We start from the raw sequence: 21,017 nt of genomic DNA on the forward strand, positions 1-21,017 counted from the left end.
TTGGCTCCAGCCTTAGCCACACTGGCGGTATGGCGCTCCTCCTGCTCATTTTCTCAGTGGTTTCCATGTGAGCATCTCTCTGGTTTTTTTTTTTTTTTTTTATGTAGACTATTTTTTAAAGTCTTTATTGAATTTGTTACAATATTGCTTCTGTTTTATGTTTTGGCTTTTGGCTACGAGGCATGTGGGGTCTTGGTTTCCCAAGCAGGGATTGAACCCACCCCGCCTGCACTGGAAGGTAAAGTCTTAACCACTGGACTACCAGGTAAGTCCCCATGTAAGCCTCTCTGTCTGGGGCCTGTCTTGTTGACTCAGTAATCTTTGAAATCAACCATTAGATAGCAAAACTTTGGAAGGAGAAGAAAAATAGTATATCCTCTTTTGCTTAATCCTCTTAAGCATAAATATCATCTATGCCTTCTTCATATGCTTGCACCTCTTCCTTTCTTTTACTTTGTAGTTTTTTTTTTTTTTAACTGGGCAGAGAGTCAGCTCTTGGAACCTCTTTGCAGTCAAGCCATAGAGAGCATGTCATACCCTCCGTGTCCCTACCCACCATCACCCGTGGAAGTAACAAGTTCTGGGAGAGTCCTCAGCTTGCAAGATCAAGTCTAATTGTACTATGTTTTGGTTCAGTAGCAAGACTACTTGAAGACAAAGCAATAGACTATCCATTAGGATCTGGCTGTGTGTGACCAAAAAAAAAAAAAAACAAAACAAACAAAACAAAAAAAACAACCCAAGGTATGAGGGATCCAGGATCTCTTTACCTTATTTCTCAGCCATGTGTGATCTTGGGCTCATAGTCTAAGATGGTGGCATTCAGATTCTAGGAAAAGGAAAAAAAGAAATGTAAAGAAGCTGGACAAAGGGTACAGGTGTATACCACCTCTTAGGGAAGGTCCTTAAGGGTTGTCCAGTACATTCCTACTCACTCCATTGACAAGAACTTTTTCATATGGTGATACTTAGCAGCACGAGAGGCTGAGGAACAGAGCCTTTACTGTAGGCAGCTGTTTGTCCAGCTGAAAATCAGGGGTTCTACTGCCATAGAAAAAAAAGTGAAGTCACTCAGTCGTGTCTGACTCTTTGCGACCCCATGGACTGTAGCCTACCATGCTCCTCCGTCCATGGGATTTTCCAGGCAAGAGTACTAGAGTGGGTTGCCATTTCCTGCTCCAGAGGATCTTCCTGACCCAGGGATCGAACTTGGGTCTTCTGCATTGTAGGCAAACGCTTTACCATCTGAGCCACGAGGGAAGTCCCTACTGTCATAGAGAAAGAGAAGAATGTATTATATATTGAGGGTTAACCAGCAGTCTTGGTCACCAGTCAGCTCTCTCGGGAAGAATATTACAGAGTTCCAGCCTAGTCCTGGACCTTGAAATCATTTTTGACAGAAGAGTATTTAATATGTCAATAACCTGTATTCTGATAACTGCTCCCCTTCCCTGGTAGCTCTGTGGGTCTGTAGAACCAGAGCAGTGATAGGATAGTAGTAGTAGTAGTAGTAGTGTAACCGCTCAGTTGTGTTCGATTCTTTGTGACTCCATGGACTGTAGGCCGCCAGGCTCCTCTGTCCATGGTATTCTCCAGGCAGGAATACTGGAGTGGGCTGCCATTCCCTTCTCCAGGGGATCTTCCTGACCCAGGGATTGAACCTTGGTCTCCCGCATTGCAGGCAGATTCTTTACCATCTGAGCCATTAGATAACAAAGGATCTAAAATATCATGTCACATAGGGACCTGCTGAAGAAACTGAGGATCTTTAGCTTAGAGGAAAGAAGAGTTGGTAATGACCCGTGTCTTCACATATTTGAAGTGGTGTCTTGTGAAGTCTGGATGGATGAGGGCAGAATCCAGCCAGTGAGTGGAAGATACAGGGAGAGTAATACGAGTTCAATGTACAGAGGAAAACCCTAGTAATAAGAGCTGTCAAAAAGAGGTAGTGAGCACATATTTACTGCTGTCATCTCCTGTCATTGGTAGGTGTTGAGGACAAAATAGTCAGCAAGAAGGTCTGGCTCCTGCCAGGATGGCAGCTATGCTCTAGCGAGGAAGTCAGAAGTTGATCAGATAATCACACACATATGACTGCAGATCATCAAATGTAACAACTAGGACTTAGAACGTTGACAGTGGTTGAAGTAAGGGACAGGCACCCATTTGTAGACCTTCCAGAGGATGTGTCGGAGAAGGCAGTGGCACCCCATGCCAGTACTCTTGCCTGGAAAATCCCATGGACGGAGGAGCCTGGTGGGGTCGCTAAGAGTCGGACACGACTGAGCGACTTCACTTTCACTTTTCACTTTCATGCATTGGAGAAGGAAATGGCAGCCCACTCCAGTGTTCTTGCCAGGAGAATCCCAGGAACGGGGGAGCCTGAGCGGGCTGCTGTCTATGGGGTCGCACAGACTCGGACACGACTGAGGTGACTTAGCAGCAGCAGCAGAGGATGTGTGCTTCTGTCAGGTCTAAACTTATGGTTTCTCCTGCTCATTTCTAGAAATGTGTTCTAGGTAGTGCTGCAGTGGATAGAAGGGAAGAAATTTGCCTTGGAGGGCAAAGCGAATTCCAGATCTGTGGGACTTCTATTGATAAAATGGACTTTTTAAAGTTTCACAGTGGTTTACCATCACTAAACCAGGTTGTGCTAACCTCTTGCCTGGAGAGAGAATGTTGGTTGAACCCATGTGAATTCAACAACTTGAAGACCTAAAAGACTTGAGCTACCAGTCCAGGTTCGATGCACGATACTGGATGCTTGGGGCTAGTGCACTGGGACGACCCAGAGGGATGGTATGGGGAGGGAGGAGGGAGGAGGGTTCAGGATGGGGAACACATGTATACCTGTGGCGGATTCATTTTGATATTTGGCAAAACTAATAGAATTATGTAAAGTTTAAAAATAAAATAAAATTAGAAAAAAAAAAAAAGACTTGAGCTAGTTGATTTGGAAGAACTAAAAGATCCTCTAAAATCTGTAAGTATTGTAAAAAGTTTCTGAAAATTCTGAAAAGTTTTCCCACTGAGGACTTAAAAAAAACAACCAAAAAACCCATAACTCCCTTTTGCCCAAGAAAATAACCAAGAAAGAAATGATAAAAACTTTTTTTCAGTTCTCTCAGTCTAAATATATCAATATACAAAAACATGGTAATTTTATGAGTGAAACAAGTTATACATAATGCATTTTTATGTTCCTAAACGAACAGCATGACTTTATATCTGTAAAGGGCACTAAAAATAAGCTTTGCATGTATTTCAGTCCCCTGCCCCCAAATTTTCTTTGAAGAAAAATTTTTTTGTTCTTCCGTAGCTTAAAATTTCTGAAAAATCTCTGTATCTGGTCTGTTCCTTTTGTTCTTTCTGCCTTGTAGCTTGGGTTCTATTTCTGTAAAGTGGATAAGTGTGAAATTAACTGTTCTTTTAGCCTAACTGATAGATGAGATTTAACTCTCTGTCATTTACCTGCTGGGTGTCTAGAGAGCTCGGGCTCTGGGGTGAGTGTTCTGTCCATGGTTTTTGCCAAGGTGGGCTTCATTTCTTCTCAGCTTTAGTTCCCACTAGGGCCCATCAGGCACACTGACACTCAGTGTTTATCCAAACAATTCAAGAGCCATACAGCCAGAGAGTAATTTGTCTTCATGACACACCTAGGAGGCATTCAGGCAAAAAGGCTGTTACAATGGTGGGGCATTGGCAAGAGCATCAGTTTGGAGTCTGGACAGAGTGCTTGGGGGCCGAGACTCTTGGGCTCTGCCACCAGCTTTGTGGGATCGTAGGAAGGTCTTTTCCCCTCTCCGAGACCTTTATTGTTCACCGAAAGGATGAGGGTATTGGATAAAAGCTCTTTGGACCTCATACGCGCCAATGTTCTATAAATGTATTATTTTGAGCCCACATTTCAAAATAAGAAGGTCGCAGCATTGATCTAAGGTTATAAAATAGACTAATGAGGAAATTCCTTGATGGTCCAGTGATTAGGACTTGGCACTTTGACTGCCAAGGGCCCAGGTTCAGTCCCTGATCAGGGAACTAAGATCCCACAAGCCATGCAGTATGGCCAAACAAACAAACAAAACAAACCCCCAAAAAGACTAACGGGAGAGTTGCTCTTTCTTGCTTCTGAATGGCACTGCAATTTTTGGAACAAACATGTTTGTCCACATTAACATGCTGGACAATCTTGGTTTACCATGGGAAAGAGAGAAAATAAACTCTAGGGGAAAGAAGGGTGGAAGGAAGAGAATAAATCCTCCTGGTGCCTGAAACTCTGTGGCATAGTGGTAATAATCTCAATACCCACTTTAGGATGTGTCACCTTGCTAGCTCTTTAGGAAGAGAGCTGGAAAAGGAATGCTCCCTTAGTCTCTGGTGCTGTTTTGTTGGCTTATTTCCTTCCAAAACCTTCCCTTGAATGCCTGAGTTTGCTCACAGTCAGCCAGCTTGATACTGGCTTTGAGCGATTCCTGACCAATGCAGTAATGACCGGCCTACCCTGCCTGCTGTGGTGATGGAGCTGGGCTGAGGAGCTGGGTGGTGTTTCTGTCCCCGTGGCACAAGAGACTGTGGGACTCCTTTGCCCTTCCAGAAATGACTCCAAGGGCAGGATAGCCAGGAGGCAGACAGGGAGGCTGCCCTTGTTTTGTTTCCAGCTGGTTGGCAGACCCGAGAGGCTCAAATGAACATCTGAATTTAAGAGTGCTTAACGCTGATTCAAATCTTAAGCTGCCTTCTAAACTTTTGAGTGGATTGGAGTCAATATGTGAAATACACATACATGCTCTTTCAAAAATGACTAATCTCACTCAACCACGCTGTTTCCTTTCTTTCTGCCCACATTCTAACACCCCCAAGGGTGGTTTCTATTTATTGTCAATAAAGGCACTTCTTAGATTGCTTAGATATGAAAATGAAAATAAATGCCTTAGTTTATATATGAAATGATGTGGGTTAAAATACATGCAGAAAGTAATTCTGAAAAATTGGAAATAACCTAAATTTCCTTCAATGGAGATTTGATAATTGATAGTAATTCACACATGAAATATAAGGCAGCATTTAAAACCATAATGGAAAAGAATATAAAAAAGAATGTGTACATAGGCCTCATTTTGCTCAATCGCAGATATTAACACAACATTGTAAATCAACTATGCTTAACTAAAAATAAAATGATGATATAGATACATCTTTGTTGATATGAAAAAGTATTCTGATATGTGAAACAGGTTAAAACTATATGTATTAGATGATCCTGTTTTTGCAAAGACAGAAGTATATATGCATATACTATAAGCCTTAAAAAAATCTGTAAGAGAGGACTCACCTAGGCATGTGTATTTGGGGGCTGAAAAGAGGTTCTGTGTCTATGTGGTCTGGGCCTCAGGCCTTAACATTTTCACCACACTGTTTCAGCACTGTTACTTTGGTTTCCAATCCTCTATACTTCATGTTCAAAGAAAAAATTGAGCAGTGGACAACTGTGGTGATAGGAAATATGGATGATGTGTTTTCTGCTTAGCAAGCTGATTTTTTTTTTTTTCTACAGTGAACATTTATTGCCTCTCTGACAAAATAGCAAAAATTAGAAAAAAGGGTCCAGGAGACCCTCCTTTGCTTGGGATGTCTTGGTTGAGATTAATTTGAGGTTCATTTCTAGTTCAGATGGCTGAATCTTCTTTTCCCCCTTACTCTTTTTTGGCTCTGAGTTCTTTCTACTCTGTTATTTTGCGTATCTGTGTCCCTTTCCAGCCATGAAGATAGCTTGACATGTGGCAGATTGGGCGGAACCGTCCAAAAGAAAAGTTGGTCCTCCTCCATTTGGGTGGATAATCCTGACCTCTTGGCAGTTTGGCTCACCTGTTGGCAGGGGTGCAGACATTGCCTGGGAAACTAGAGAAAACCAGCAGTAGGCAGAGGACGAAGAAGTGGTTGATATGAGGAGATTTAATCACCACTGTGGAAAATCAAATTACTGTTCTCAATTCTTCACAGCATTCAAAGAGAGTATTCATCAATGCCCTTGCTATGGCCTCATAGCAAAGGTGGTTGCAGTATATGTTCTGCCCCTTAACTTTGGGTTTGGCCAAAGGGAATATTAGTGGATGGGGGATTACAGAGGCTTGAAGAGCCCATACATTCAGGCTGCAATTTTTGTACATCCGTGACCCACCATGAGAACTTCCTCCAGGCAGCTGTTGCCCCATCAGCCTGGGCTCCAGAATAAATATAATGCCTTCAACCCAGCCTGTAGTCTGGAGCCAAGCGCTGCTGAACGGCTGCCCGAAGCGAGTTCCCCCAGCCCAGCCCAGCCTGGACTAGCCAAACCGTAATCAGTCTTGCAGACTCGTGAGTAGGAGACTAAATCCTAGCTGTTTGAAACCACTGAGTTTTGGGGTGGTTTATTGTGTAACTTCCCTGAGGCTGTAACTGGTTGGTACACTGGTCTAGGTCTGTTAAACAGACCCACCGGAGTCCTTGCTGGCTGAAAAGAGATTTCTCCCTGCCTGTGTGTGATAAATATGCAAAAACCATCCAAAAATGTGATGATGATAACCTGGAAAGAAAAGAATATGGTCAGCCTGACTTCGCATCCAGGGCAAATATAACTTTCCCTCCTTGATTATAAATGAATTCCAGCATTTCAGTTAAGGAACTGAATACATTAAGGAATACATTACTAATATTCTAACCCCAGGTCCAGGGAAGTTCAGTTTGTGGTCAATGCCTGAAAAGTTAATGAGTCATTAGGAACAGTGTACAAGCCAGGAAGCCCCAACTATACCACTGACTCTGGACTTTCTGTCAACCTTATTGTTTTTCAGAGGAACTCCTTCCTCTCATTTTAGCTTTGCTCTAACCTCCAGGAGGCTGCTGGACAAGTCCGAGGTCATTGGAGGGAATGGTATTAGAAAACTCACAGACACAGTGGCAGTGATATTGGGTGTGTTTCGCTTTCTGGCCAAGTTGAGGTTTCCTTGAAGCCAGGATCGTGTTTAGATTGCCAAATGCATGTGTTGCCCTAAAGTTCACCGTCTCCTTCTGTGCTTGGCAAGAAATGTGGAACTCTCTTGGATGCTTGCCTTGTGTGCAATCAATGTTTAATGCTCATTAGATGGCTGCATCACAGTCCCGGGTGGGGGGCCACGCTCAAGGACAAAGACTTGGGGACAGAGCACCCGGACGTCATCAGATTGCTCCCTATAACAGCGAGGAAGTGAGACCTCCACATACAGCACACCCTGCAAACAGTAGGGCTGGAGCTGAGCTAGAAGCCAGAGCAGCAAGACCTTTCCCCCTGACTTTCAATGGTTGCTGTTTAGTTGCCACGTCATGTCCAACTCTTATGTGACTCATGTACTGTAGCCCGCCAGCCTCCTCTGTCCATGGTTTTCCTGGGGAAGAATAATGGAGTGGGTTGCTGTTTCCTTCTCTAGGGGATCATCCTGATCCAGAGATCAAACCTGTGTCTCCTGCATTGGCAGTTGGATTCTTTAAACTTGAGCCACCTGGGAAGCCCAGCTTTCACTGGTACCCATATGTTTTTGGCCTTTCTTACCTTTTCTCTGCAGGATACACACTGAATGGGAATTCACTTATGAGGCTAGTATTTTAAAGCAATGAACTTTAAAACATGGTCCACATTGTCAGTTTAGGTAGTTGGAAAATATAGAAGGGTGCAAACAGAAAACAAAGTCACCTGTGATCTCACAGACCAGATGCAGGCACCTGCTGGTGTGCTTTTTTGTTACCTGAACTCACCAGCAATTTGGTGTTTGTCATACACATCATTTCATTTAAAAATTTTTGTAGAAATCACTTTGCTTTGCTGTTTAATATTCTTTGAAAATACCAAGTTTTAATTGAAAAATAACCCATCATGATCTATTGAACTTTTTTACTCTTGATGGGTATTTATTATTCATCCAGTTTTCATTATCATCAATAATGCTGTGATGAGAATTCTTTCCCAGAAAGGGAATGGGAGTTACTTTTAAAAGTCCTCATGCTATGTGATGGGCTTGTCAACACTGTTTATAGATTAGTTTATATTACACTTTTGATAAATACTGCAAGAATCATTAAGCAGTTTCCTACCTTTTGACTATAAAATTATTTATATCCCAGAAAATAATTTGAAACATGACCTAAACCTATGCTCAAAATTTCTTTTGCTTCATTTTGTTTTTAATGATAGCAAAAGATTGAGAAGAGAAATTCCCCATATTAGGAAATTAGTTAAATAAATGACAGCTTGTTCTTCTGGTTGAAAGTGATACTTACGTGAGTTTTAAATAATGGAAATATTGATTGTTGTTTAATTGCTAAGTTGTGTCTGACTCTTGTGACCCCATGGACTGTAGCCTGCCGGGTTCCTTTGTCCATGGGATTCTCCAGGCAAGAATACTGGAGTGGGTTGCCGTTTCCTTCTCCAGGGCATCTTTCTGTCCCAGGGTTCAAATCTATGTCTACCGCATTGACAGGCAGATTCTTTTACCACTGATACATCAGGGAAGCCTAGAAATGTTGATAGTAAATGTAAAATAAGAATATAACATTTTATGTATTGTATGAGTTTGACGCTGAAGCCACATGTACAGGAAAGAACTCTGCTAAATATTAGTATAGGAGGAGACTCTTTGAGACCCCGCAGCCTGCCAGGCTCCTCTGTCCATGGTATTTTCCAGGCAAGAATACTGGAGTGTGCTGCCCTGCCCTTCTCCATGGGATCTTCCTAACCCAGGGATCAAACCCAGGTCTCCCACATTGTGGGCAAATTCTTTACTATCTGAGCCACCAGGGAAGCCCAGTATAGGATCAAATGATCTTTTTCTTCTCTCTGTACTTTTTCTGATATCTTAAATACCTTACTTTTATTATCAGGAAAAAGAGTGTGTTGTTATTCTTTATAGTCATATGTTACAGATGAGGTCATTTCCTGGGAAGGAAGGCATGACTGTGTGGGTTCCGTTTCCTTCCTAACGAGAGGCATTCAGAGCTTGGTCAAATCTGTGTCCCTGTGCTCTTAGCCCTTTAAACAAGATCAGTGTCTTCTTTGGTTCAGCTTAACATAATCTGAACTCTGGTTTCGTTTTCCTGAGAATATTTTTCCCTAATTCAATTTTTCTAGCTGTCAGATATTTTGATGCTTTTTCCAGAGTGAGTAAAATCCCATATGTTGTGTCAAACCCGTCTATTTTTATCCTAAATTTTTATTTTGTTTCAAATCTCAGGTGAAGTAGTTTTTCAAGTTGGGTGTGTCTATGTATCTTTAGCTCACTCCACCCTAGGAAACCCACTAATCTTTCTGTCTCTATAGACTTGCCTACTCTGGACATTTCATATAAATCAACTCATGTTAACACAATGTGGAGTTTTGGTGACTGGCTTCTTTGAATCTGTGTGTTTTCACGTTTCCTCTGTGTTGTAGCAGGTGTCATTATTTCGGTCTTTTTATTGCTGTATAATACTCTATTGTATAGACTTACCACATTTTATTTATTCCTCAGTTGATGGATATTTGGATTGTTCCCACTTTTTGGATAGTATGACTAATGCTGCTGTGAACATTGTGTACAAATGTTTGTGTGAAGGTGTGTTTTCATTTCTCTTGGGTAGAAGTGAAACTTCTGGTTCTTATGATAACTCTATGTTTAACCTTGAGGAACTGCTGACCGTTTTCTAAAGTAACTGCACCATTTTATGTCCCTGCCAGGCATGTATGAAGGTTCTAATTTCTCTATGTGGTTGCTAACACTTGTTATTATCCATCTTTCTGATTTTAGTGATCCTAGGGTGTGAAATGATATCTCATAGTGGTTTTGATTTGCATTTTCCTAAGGAGAAAAGGAAAGATATTCCCATTTGAATGCAGAGTTCCAAAGAATAGCAACGAGAGATAAGAAAGCCTTCCTCAGTGATCAGTGCAAAGAAATAGAGGAAAATAATAGAATGGGAATGACTAGAGATCTCTTCAAGAAAATTAGAGATACCAAGGGAACATTTCATGCAAAGATGGGCTCGATAAAGGACAGAAATGGTATGGACCTAACAGAAGCAGAAGATATTAAGAAGAGGTGGCAAGAATACACAGAAGAACTGTACAAAAAAGATCTTCACGACCCAGATAATCATGATGGTGTGATCACTGACCTAGAGCCAGACATCCTGGAATGTGAAGTCAAGTGGGCCTTAGGAAGCATCACTACAAACAAAGCTAGTGGAGGTGATGGAATTCCAGTTGAGCTATTTCAAATCCTGAAAGACGATGCTGTGAAAGTATTTGGAAAACTCAGCAGTGGCCACAGGACTGGAAAAGGTCCGTTTTCATTCCAATCCCAAAGAAAGGCAATGGCAAAGAATGCTCAAACTACCACACGATTGCACTCATCTCACATGTTAGTAAAGTAAAGCTCAAAATTCTCCAAGCCAGGCTTCAGCAATATGTGAACCGTGAACTTCCTGATGTTCAAGCTGGTTTTAGAAAAGGCAGAGGAACCAGAGATCAAATTGCCAACATCCGCTGGATCATCAAAAAAGCAAGAGAGTTCCAGAAAAACATCTATTTCTGCTTTATGGACTATGCCAAAGCCTTTGTATGGATCACAAGAAACTGTGGAAAATTCTGAAAGAGATGGGAATACCAGACCACCTGACCTGCCTCTTGAGAAATCTGATGCAGGTGGAAGCAAGAATTAGAACTGGACCTGGAACAACAGACTGGTTCCAAATAGGAAAAGGAGTACGTCAAGGCTGTATATTGTCACCCTGCTTATTTAACTTATATGCAGAGTACATCATGAGAAACGCTGGGCTGGAAGAAGCACAGGCTAGAATCAAGATTGCCAGGAGAAATATCAATAACCTCAGATATGCAGATGACACCACCCTTATGGTAGAAAGTGAAGAAGAACTAAAAAGCCTCTTGATGAAAGTGAAAGAGGAGAGTGAAAAAGTTGGCTTAAAGCTCAACATTCAGAAAACTAAGATCATGGCATCTGGTCCCATCACTTCATGGGAAATGGATGGGAAAACAGTGGAAACAGTGGCTGACTTTATTTTTTTGGGCTCCAAAATCACTGCAGATGGTGACTGCAGCCATGAAATTAAAAGACGCTTACTCCTTGGAAGGAAAGTTATTATCAACCTAGATGGCATATAAAGCAGAGACATTACTTTGCCAACAAAGGTCCATCTAGTCAAGGCTATGGTTTTTCCAGTGGTCATGTATGGATGTGAGCGCTGGACTGTGAAGAAAGCTGAGTGCTGAAGAATTGATGCTTTTGAACTGTGGTGCTGGCGAAGACTCTTGAGAGTCCCTTGGACTGCAAGGAGATCCAACCAGTCCATCCTAAAGGAGATCAGTCCTGGGTGTTCATTGGAAGGACTGATGCTGAAGCTGAAACTCCAATACTTTGGCCACCTCATGCGAAGAGCTGACTCATTGGAAAAGACCCTGATGCTGGGAGGAATTGGGGACAGGAGGAGAAGGGGACGACAGAGGATGAGATGGCTGGATGGCATCACCAACTTGATGGACGTGAGTTTGAATGAACTCCGGGAGTTGGTGATGGACAGGGAGGTCTGGTGTGCTGCGATTCATGGGGTCACAAAGAGTCGGACACAACTGCGTGACTGAACTGAACTGAACCAAATGTTTTATGATAAAAAACATTTTTTTACCTGGTTTTTGGCCATTTTTGTATCTTCTTTGGAGAAGTGTCTATTTAGAGCCTTTGACTATGTTTTAATTGGGCTATTTGCCTTTTCATTATTGAGTTGTGAGAGCTTATGTCTTCTAGATAGAAGTCACTTATCAGATAAATGATTTGCAAATGTCTGTCTTTTTGTGGGGTGTTCTTCCACTTTTTTTCATGGTGTCCATTGCTCAAAAGTGTTTAATTTTCGTGGAGTCCAATGTATCTTTTTTTTCTGCCATTTATCCTTTTGGTGTCATTTCTAAGTTTTTTTCTAAGTTGAGGTCATAAAGATTTATTCCCATATTTTCTTCTGAAAGTTTTATAGTTTTGCTTTTACATTTAGGCCTCTGATCTATTTTGAATTCATTTTTTGTGTACAGTGTGAGGAAGGGACTGCAATGGGCTGAACTGTGTCCACCTCCTAATTCATATGTTGAAGCTGTAACCCCCAATCTGGAGACAGGGTCTTTAAGAGGTAGTTAAAGATATGAAGTTATAAGGGTTGGGCCTTACTCCAGTAGGACTGTGGCCTTATAAGAAGAGGGAGAGAGAGATACCTTTCTCTCCCCACTTTACTCACTATGTGAGGACACAGTGAGAAAGCAGCCTTCTTCAGGTCAGGAAAAGAGCTCTTACCAGAATTTGACCATGATGGCACCCTGATCTTGGACTCTCTGCCTCCAGAACAGAAAATACATTTCTGTTGTTTAAGCCGCCCAGTCTTGGTATTTTGTCCTGGTGGCCAGAGTTGACCAATATAGGATCCAACTTCATTCTTTTGCATGTGGACATCCAGTTGTCCCAGTGCCATTTGGCTAAAAGACTTTCACACTGCATTGTCTTCATACCAGTTACTCAAACTAGCTCAGAGCTGTGAGTAGAATCTACCCACACTGTCTGTGAACAGAGAAGAAACAGTGAACTGAACAACTCCATTTCCTTCCTCAGTTCATAAGTAGATCAGGACATTCTAGAATTTTGATGTGGAGCTTTGTTCATGTTTGATGTGAACTTTTGAATCTCCCTTTCTTTGCCAGCATTTGACAGAACCTCAGTAACCTTGCATCTGTTTCTATTGGCAAGATGATCAAGCTATGTCAGGCACATAATACTTTAGCACCTTAATAAAGGGTATTCTAGGGTGTAGAGCTCCGCTGGTGCATCTGTGAGGAGTAAGGGGAGGGAACCAGGAAGGAGGGTTGAAAGAGTACATGTGTATAAGTGAATACATATTTAATAACCATTTTAGTTATAAACCTATAGATTTTTACAGAAATCCAAATCCCAACCAAAGAAAGAGAAGCTTTGTCTCTCTAGTTCTTTTTCCTCATACCCCATGGCCAAGTTTAATTCCTGCTCCAAACAAACACTGAAAGAGGAGGAAAAAACCCAACAACAAAAAACCCTTTGGCTCCCTGAGACACACAATGGAGTCATTGATCCAAGAACAAGTTGGTGCAATTGCTTGCTTTACCTTGCTGCTGGGAGAAAAACAAAACCTCCTGTAAAAACATGGCTTGTGGGAAAAGGTGGGATTATCCTAAAAGCTTTCCTTTGTTTCTGAAGACACTCTGCTCTACAGAGCTTAAGTTGTGTAGTAATCAGGATGAGGCGAAAAGTCAGGCCTTGCAAATTGTTCCTGGCTAAGCCTCTGATCCAGCCTGTGGCTCAGGCATACCCGCAAGGCCTCTCGGGTTACTCCCAGGAAAATGGAGACAGCTCAGGGATGCCTCTATAAGGTCACACTTGTAGATTTCTCTTGTCAGCTTTCAGGGGTACCACTGTGATCCCCCGGCAGCAGACACAGGAGGAATCCTCCCTCTACTTCACTCTCTGCTCTTCGAATTGGACAGAAGTCTGAAAACTGAACCAGTGAGATTGACACCTCTGTGCATGTCTCAGTTAGCAATGTGGCCAGCTCTCCCCGATTACAGGGTTAGTGTTAAGGCAGATTTTCTGTTCACCCACTCAAAGCTGAGACAGAATTTGCACAGATCCTTTATTTCAGACATGGAATGCCAGAGGCCTGCTTTAGGTTTTCAGATTCTACATGCACTGGCATCTTCAAGAAGTATTGGGTTGGCCAAAAAGTTCACTCAGGTTTTTCTGTTCCAATGTATGGCCAAACCCGAACCAACTTTTGGGGCAAAATTCAATAATTAAGGACAGTGACTGAAGCCCTGATGGAATCTGTCTCCTCTTCTTGGTGGTGGGGACCCTGCACTTGCTCTGCTCCTTCCTTGGATTGTCCATATTGCATTTCTGGCAGCTGACCTGGCTTTGGGCCACAGCCTGCTACAAGAATCACCTTCTTTGTAAAGTTTAGGAGACCTGGGTGGTGTATTTTTTCCCCTCACGTCTTTATTAAATCAGACGTAACTAGATGTTAAATTCAACTCTTCTTGTTGCTTAGGAGATGGGCAGAGTCCCTGAAGTCTGAGAATATTACAATAGGTGCTAAGTAACACCATGTTATAAAGGAATATGAAGTGGGATCACTATTCAAGACATGCTGAGAAATGGTAAAACCAGGTCTGACAGCATCGATAGTCACCCACTGGCAGCCTTTAAAAAGAGCAGAAATGGAGAGCCTGGATTGAGGGTTCCTCTAGGGGGCAGCTGTTGGAGTGCTGGGCTCACTCCCACCACAGGGGTGAGAAATAGGAGTTCCCTTGTCACTTTAGGGCAAAGTGGGAAGGGCTTCAGGGTGGTTCTGGACAGTCTCCAGAGTAGGAGGAGTGTGAAGATGTAGGGAAAAAGATAGTCCTGAGAAGGGAGAGAAATGGCAACAGACCAAGGGGACTGTGGTCCTTGTGAGCTGCGTTTCTTAGGCCAGCTGAAAAAGGGGATCCATTTCAGTGGACACCAGATGTGAGCCATGTGGATGGTGAGCCTGCCTGGAGGTTTCTTGAGAGGACCTCATCCATGGGGACTCACTGGAAGGATGCAGTGACCAGTAGAGTGGATTGTTGGGAGCCAGTAGGTCAGGGGGAAGTTGAAATGTGGTCATCCATGTTAAGTAGGATGATTATTTAGCTTATCATTGAAATGGGACCACTTTTTTTTTTTCATTTTGATTATTATTATTATTTTTTTTACAGTCTACAGATTTATTTTTTCTTTCTTTTAACAACCTTTTTATTTTGCATTGGGATATAGCTGTTTAACAAAGTAGTGATAGTTTCAGGTGAACAGCAAAGGGACTCAGCCATACATATACATGTATCCATTCTCCCCCAAACTCCCCTCCCATCCAGGCTGCCACATAACATAGAGCAGGGTTCCATGTGCTATACAGTAGGTCCTTGTGGATTATCAAAATGGGGCCACTTTTGAGAAAGAAAGAAAGAAAGGGGATGCTATTAACAGGTATGCTGGGGCAACTGTTAAACCGGAATCGCCTATGCACACAGGCCATACGGTCACCCTGGTGTTAAGGTAACTGAGTGGGAGGTTCCCATAGCCACCTGTATCCCCTCACACACAGTGGTTAACTTCACAAGTGTTCCAGGCCCCATGGCCCCGAGTCCAGGTCTTACTAGTCCCAGCCATACAAGACAGATGCTCTTTTTCTCTAATTCCCATCCTCCTTGATTCTGATCAGAAGGGGTCAGAAGTAGCAGCTGGTGAGTGGGAGAGGGTCCCAGGAAGAGGGGTTAAGACAGGGAGAAAGATGTCCCCACGGCCCTCCCTGTCTGTAGGCAAACCCTAAGTGCCCTGAAATACTGCCCTGCTGGAAAGAGAGAGGCACTCATTTAGATAAAAGTTCAGAATTGTGATTACTACCATACTACATTTCAAATACTGAAATGAGGCTATTTTGTGACTGAAAATGACCCATGTGCCTTGGAAGGACAGGAGAGCTCTTAGATCTGTCTGAAATATCAGCTAATGCCAGAGAAAGAACCACTTACAGAGGACAGTGGGAGAAAAAAGAAAGCTGCTTTATGACTGTAACCTTTTGAACCTCTTTCATTCATTAACGTATGACTAAAAGAGGATGGACGTGACAGCCTCATCTGTATGGGGCTCAGCAACTATTACTAGTGTGAGGTGTTGAGCAGTTTTGCAAGATGCTGAACAGAACCATTTTTCATGCCCTACAGTGTAGCAGGTATAAAACTCACCACCCCCCAACACACATTTAATTCAATTCAGAAGGCATGTACAGTATCTAGGTTCCATCAGAGAGGAACCCAGGCAAGCCCTTCCTGCATTCCTGACCCACGAACATGCAAGAACCCAATAGGCTCTGAGGGCTCCTGAATTCATCAGAAAGATTTCAATTCCTCCCTGAAACAGAAATGAGAATTGAATCAGCTGCCTTCTGGAATGTGAAACCATGGAGGGTTTTTGCAGAAGACCATTCTCTTGCAAGACAGAAACAATATCCTGTGTCACTAATCAGAAGAGAGTGATCTAGAAAGCTACCTATCCAGAAAAAATCCATGTTGGGTTTTGAAAGATTGTTGCTGAATGAAAAGACGCAGGGATTCTTTACCTCCAGAGGAGAAGAATTCAATCTGGGGCCAGAGACGAGGTTTGATTGCTCAGAGCTTTTGTGTAATAAAGTTTTATTAAAGTATAAAGGAGATAGAGAAAGCTTCTGACATAGGCATCAGAAGGGGGCAGAAAGAGTACCCCCTGCTAGTCTTCAGCTGGATGTTATATAGTCACTAGCAGTCTGTTATGGAGAAGACAGTGGCACCCCAATCCAGTACTCTTGCCTGGAAAATCTCATGGATGGAGGAGCCTGGTAGGCTGCAGTCCATGGGGTTGCTAAGAGTCAGACACGACTGAGCAACTTCACTTTCACTTTTCACTTTCCTGCATTGGAGAAGGAAATGGCAACCCACTCCAGTGTTCTTGCCTGGAGAATCCCAGGGACGGGGGAGCCTGGTGGGCTGCTGTCTATGGGGTCGCACAGAGTCGGACACAACTGAAGTGACGACAGCAGCAGCAGCAGCAGCAGCAGCAGCAGCAGCAGCAGTCTGTTAGTGAAAGAAAGGAATGTCTTAAAACTCAGAATGGCACCAGGCCCCTCACCCATAAGATGCATTTTGGGATAATCTTGGCACCAAATGGTTCATCCTGGGCCATAAAATGATTAACTTAAATCTTGTAGAAGGACAGATTACCATACAAATAGTTTCGTTTACATAGATAAGGGGAACAATATCTGAGTATAACATACTAGTTTGTCAAGTAGGTTCTGAGGCATGAGGTGGAATCGACTTGAAGACAGAGTTTGGGGTAAATGTATGGTACATTAGCATAGCTTAAGACAAACATTTCCATAAGAAAAATGCATTGGTTGTCTCAAGGTTTGAGAATAGTTAACTTCAGGTGAAACCAGGTGTCATTATGGCAACACAGAATTTTAAGAGAAACCTCCTTTTAAATTTGTATAGAGAAGGAAAAAATATAGCTAGTTTGTTTCCTCCTGCCGCTTAAGAGAGATAAAAATGTCTGACACTTGCAGGCTATTTCCTTCCTTTGGAGACCCCTGGCCTTCCTGCCTGTTACCCTCTCAGTTTTGTTATGAGCAATAAACATGTATTGTATTAAGCCCCTGAAAAAAAATGCCTGACCCTGAGAAGCATCAAGGAATATAAGCTAGTGTTAATGATTTACTGGGCATCTACTGTGCCATCTCCCATCTACATCTACTGTGCCAGAGACATGCCTTATTGCTGTTGTTGTTCAGTCGCTCAGTCATGTCCAACTCTTTGCAACCCAATGGACTGCCGCATGCCAGACTTCCCTGTCCTTCACCATCTCCTGGAGCTTGTCCAACTTATGTCCATTGAGTCGGTGATGCCATCCATCCATCTCATCCTCTGTTGCTCCCTTCTCCTCCTGCCTTCAATCTTTCCCAGCATCAGGGTCTTTTCCAATGAGTCAGCTTTTCCCATCAGTTGCCCAAAGTATTGGAGCTTCAGCTTCAGTCCTTCCAATGAATATTCAGGGTTGATTTGCTTTCGGATTGACTGGTTTGACATGCCTAATCTCATTTAATACTTCAAATAACCCTATAAGGTTCAAGATCCAAGGTCCAGTTGTAGAGTTAGGATTCCAATCCAAGTTTTTCTGCTGTAGCTTTTTGGCATTCCAGGAGTGGCCTGCATTCTTCTCAACAGAGAGAAGATGATAGACTTTCCTAACTTCGTGGACTTCTTTGCTGTCAACTGTAGTGGTCAAGAGTAGGGACCTTGCAAACAGATGGTGTGCATTCACGTCTGCTTCTGAGCCTTGCATACTGTGAACCTGAGAGATAGTCAACCTTTCTGTGTCTTATAAAGGGGAATGACAATAATGATATCTATTCCATGCCAGGTTTAAATAAGTTAATACATGCAAAAGGCTTAAGAAGTTTTGAGTATATGTTTAAAAATGTTGACTGTTATTACTATGCTTTGATCTCATTTCCTAGATACTTGGAGCCAGAACTCTCTATGACCCATGGGTTGAGTAAACACTATCCTGATACCACAGGACGTTAATCTGCCCTTGCAGGCCTGACTCTGTACTGTCCTCTCTGGTTGGCCAGGACGCCTTATGGCCCCTCTCGGAGTTCAGGCCCATCCTGTCTTGAGCCTTGGCTCTTGTTGCCCTGTTCCTGCCCACCTCAACCCCTCTGCCTGCCTCTCCCACCTCTTCTCTCTGTGTATTTAAATCTAGATTCTTTCCAGTATATTTTATCCCAGAGATTAGATCTGTATCTGTGATGACCAATCTTTTGTCTCGTTGCTTCTCTCTCTTTTCATGTTATTTGCTTTTCTTAACAAAGGAAACTCACAACTTCAGTTCAGATTTCCTTCTGCAGAATTTTCCCCAAAGATAAAGTCCTTCTAGGGAGGCTACTTGGAACAGGACTCTGGAAGCTTCCTTTTTCCTTTTGTTTGTGGGCAGAGTTTCCTGTTGCCTGTAAGGTTGAGCTGGCCTATCCCCTAATCATTCTTGGAGGAAAGGACCCTCCAAGGGGCTTCTCCCCAACTTTGTTGGTTTACTGGGTATCTACAGTGAACTCTAGTGGCCAAGTCTGAGGAGTTGCGATCCCCTCTGCACCCCCCACACTTTGTTTTGGCATTTCAGTTTCTATCACCAATCAGTATTGGTTCCACTGTGTATGTGTGTGCACTCGGTTGTGTCTGACTCTTTGCAACCCCATGGACTGTAGCCCATCAGGCTCCTCTGTCCATGGAATTTTCCAGGCAAGAATACTGGAGTGGGTTGCCATTTCCTTCTCCAGGGGAATCTTCTCAACCCAGGGATTGAACCCATGTCTCTTGTGTCTCCTGCATTGGCAGGCAGGTTCTTTACCACTGCACCTCCTGGGAAGCATTGGTTCCACCACCAGGCTAGAAATCACAAGCAGAGAAACAGCCTCTTCCCAGAGTCTCATCTGTCTTCACAGCGCACCCCACTCTGTGGTAGACAACGTCTATATTAAGGGTGCTAAATGTGACAGTGGCTTCAAGAGCGCTGGCTTCAGAGTGGGCCAAGAGTTTCTTGTGAGGCAGCCAGACAACAGGCGACAATGTTTGAAGTTGTACCAAGTGTCTGGTCAAAGCAGAGATGGTAAGATAAGAAAAAAATTGCCTTAGAAACTGGGAACTGGCAGAAGCTAGCATGTATGCCATGCTGAGCAGCACATAGAGGGGGTTAAGCTGGTCTGAAGGAAGACAAAGTGAGTGACCAGGGGGTGAAAGCCTGGTGAGCAGGAAGTAGGTCCAGATGGAGTGTCACTCAGGTGGGGAGGGGATGATGAAAGGCAGCTGGGAGAGTGGTGCCAGAGAAGAATCTGGTTGAGCCGGAAACTGGATCCCCTAGCTGCAAAGAGGACTCGAAACTTGAAATGTAGAGGTTATGCCTGAAGTATACCAAAAAAGAGGACTTGTTTTAGAAACGTGGTAGTGCTTGGGGGACAAAAATTGGGTTTGAACTGCTATCTATAAAATGCATAACCAACAAGGACCTCCTGTAGAGCACAGGGAACTCTGCTCAATGCTCTATGGCAGCCTGGATGGGAGGGGAGTTTGGGGGAGAATGGATACACGTATATGTATGGCTGAGTCCCTTTGCTGTTCACCTGAAACTATTACAACATTGTTAATCAGCTGTGTTGTTGTTCAGCCGCCCAATCATGTCTAACTCTTTGTGATGACATGGACTGCAGCACAGCAGGGCTCCCTGTCCATCACCAACTCTTGGAGTTTGCCCAAGTTCATGTTCACTGCATTGGTGATGCCCTCTAACCATCTCATCCTCTGACTCCCTCTTCTTCTGCCACTGATCTTTCCCAGCATTAGGACTTTTCTGATGAGTTGGCTATTTGCATCAGATGACCAAAATACTGGAACTTTAGCTTTAGCATCAGTCCTTCCAGTGAATATTCAGGGTTGGTCTCCCTTGAGATTGGCTGGCTTGATCTTCTTGCTGTCCAAGAGACTTTTAGTAGTCTAGATTATATAGTCTATATAATTGGCTATACCCCAATACAAAATAAAAAAGTTTAACAAAAAATTGAGTTTGAGTCTCAGTGTAACAATTTGTTAGCTGGTAGTCTTCTTAAAATTACTTAATCTTTCTGTGTCTTTGTTTCTTCATTTTTGAAATGGGGCTGATAGTATCTGCATCTTAGGCTGTTGTAAGAATTAATTGAGATAATGCATCTCAAGTGCTAGCCTAGCGAGGGACCTCACCCAGAGGAGTACTCAATCAGTAAATATTGACTGGGGGCAGTTGGAGCAGCACCTCTGGGGTGGTGCCTAGAATGAGCTGCTAGTCTCCAGAGGGTTGGGTTGTGCCAATAAAGGAAACTTGACTCCAGGTTGGATTCAGTAGCTAAGCTGAGATGCTAGTGTCCTGGAATTCCTCACAGGATGGGAACACAGATTTCCACCCTAAACAGTTGACGGATTGTTCTGATAAGTAATCTGGGATAGCCAACTGAGAATGGTGTTTGAGTTTAGAGTGCAGTGTGCTAGCTGAGTTACTAAGTTGTGTCCAACGCTTTGTGACCCCATGGACTGTAGCCCGCCAGGCTCCTCTGTCCATGGAATTTTCCAGGCAAGGATACTGGAGTGGGTTGTCTTTTCCTCCTCCAGGTGACCTTCCAGACCCAGGGATTGAACATGTGTCTCCTGCATCTTCAGGCAGATTCTTTACCACTGAGCCACCTGGGAAGCCCCTAGAGTGAAGTGTTACCTTTAATTCCTTGGAAGCATCAAGGTGGAGAAGTGAAAATGATGTATTTCTCTAGATGACTCCCCCATGGTGATTTTTTGCATTTGGATAGTAGGAATGTAG

The 21,017-nt window shown here is 43.2% G+C and overlaps 1 non-coding gene across 1 annotated transcript; it reads left to right on the plus strand.

Annotated features, from left to right (window-relative positions):
- The first annotated feature begins 3,965 nt into the window (after window positions 1-3,965).
- TRNAQ-UUG (transfer RNA glutamine (anticodon UUG)) lies at window positions 3,966-4,038 on the plus strand. The gene has a single exon. It is a non-coding gene; the product is annotated as a tRNA-Gln (tRNA).
- The last annotated feature ends 16,979 nt before the right edge of the window (window positions 4,039-21,017 follow it).

The sequence above is a fragment of the Bos taurus genome, chromosome 5 (genome assembly GCF_002263795.3).
Source record: "Bos taurus isolate L1 Dominette 01449 registration number 42190680 breed Hereford chromosome 5, ARS-UCD2.0, whole genome shotgun sequence".
In the NCBI taxonomy this organism is placed as follows: domain Eukaryota; kingdom Metazoa; phylum Chordata; class Mammalia; order Artiodactyla; family Bovidae; genus Bos; species Bos taurus.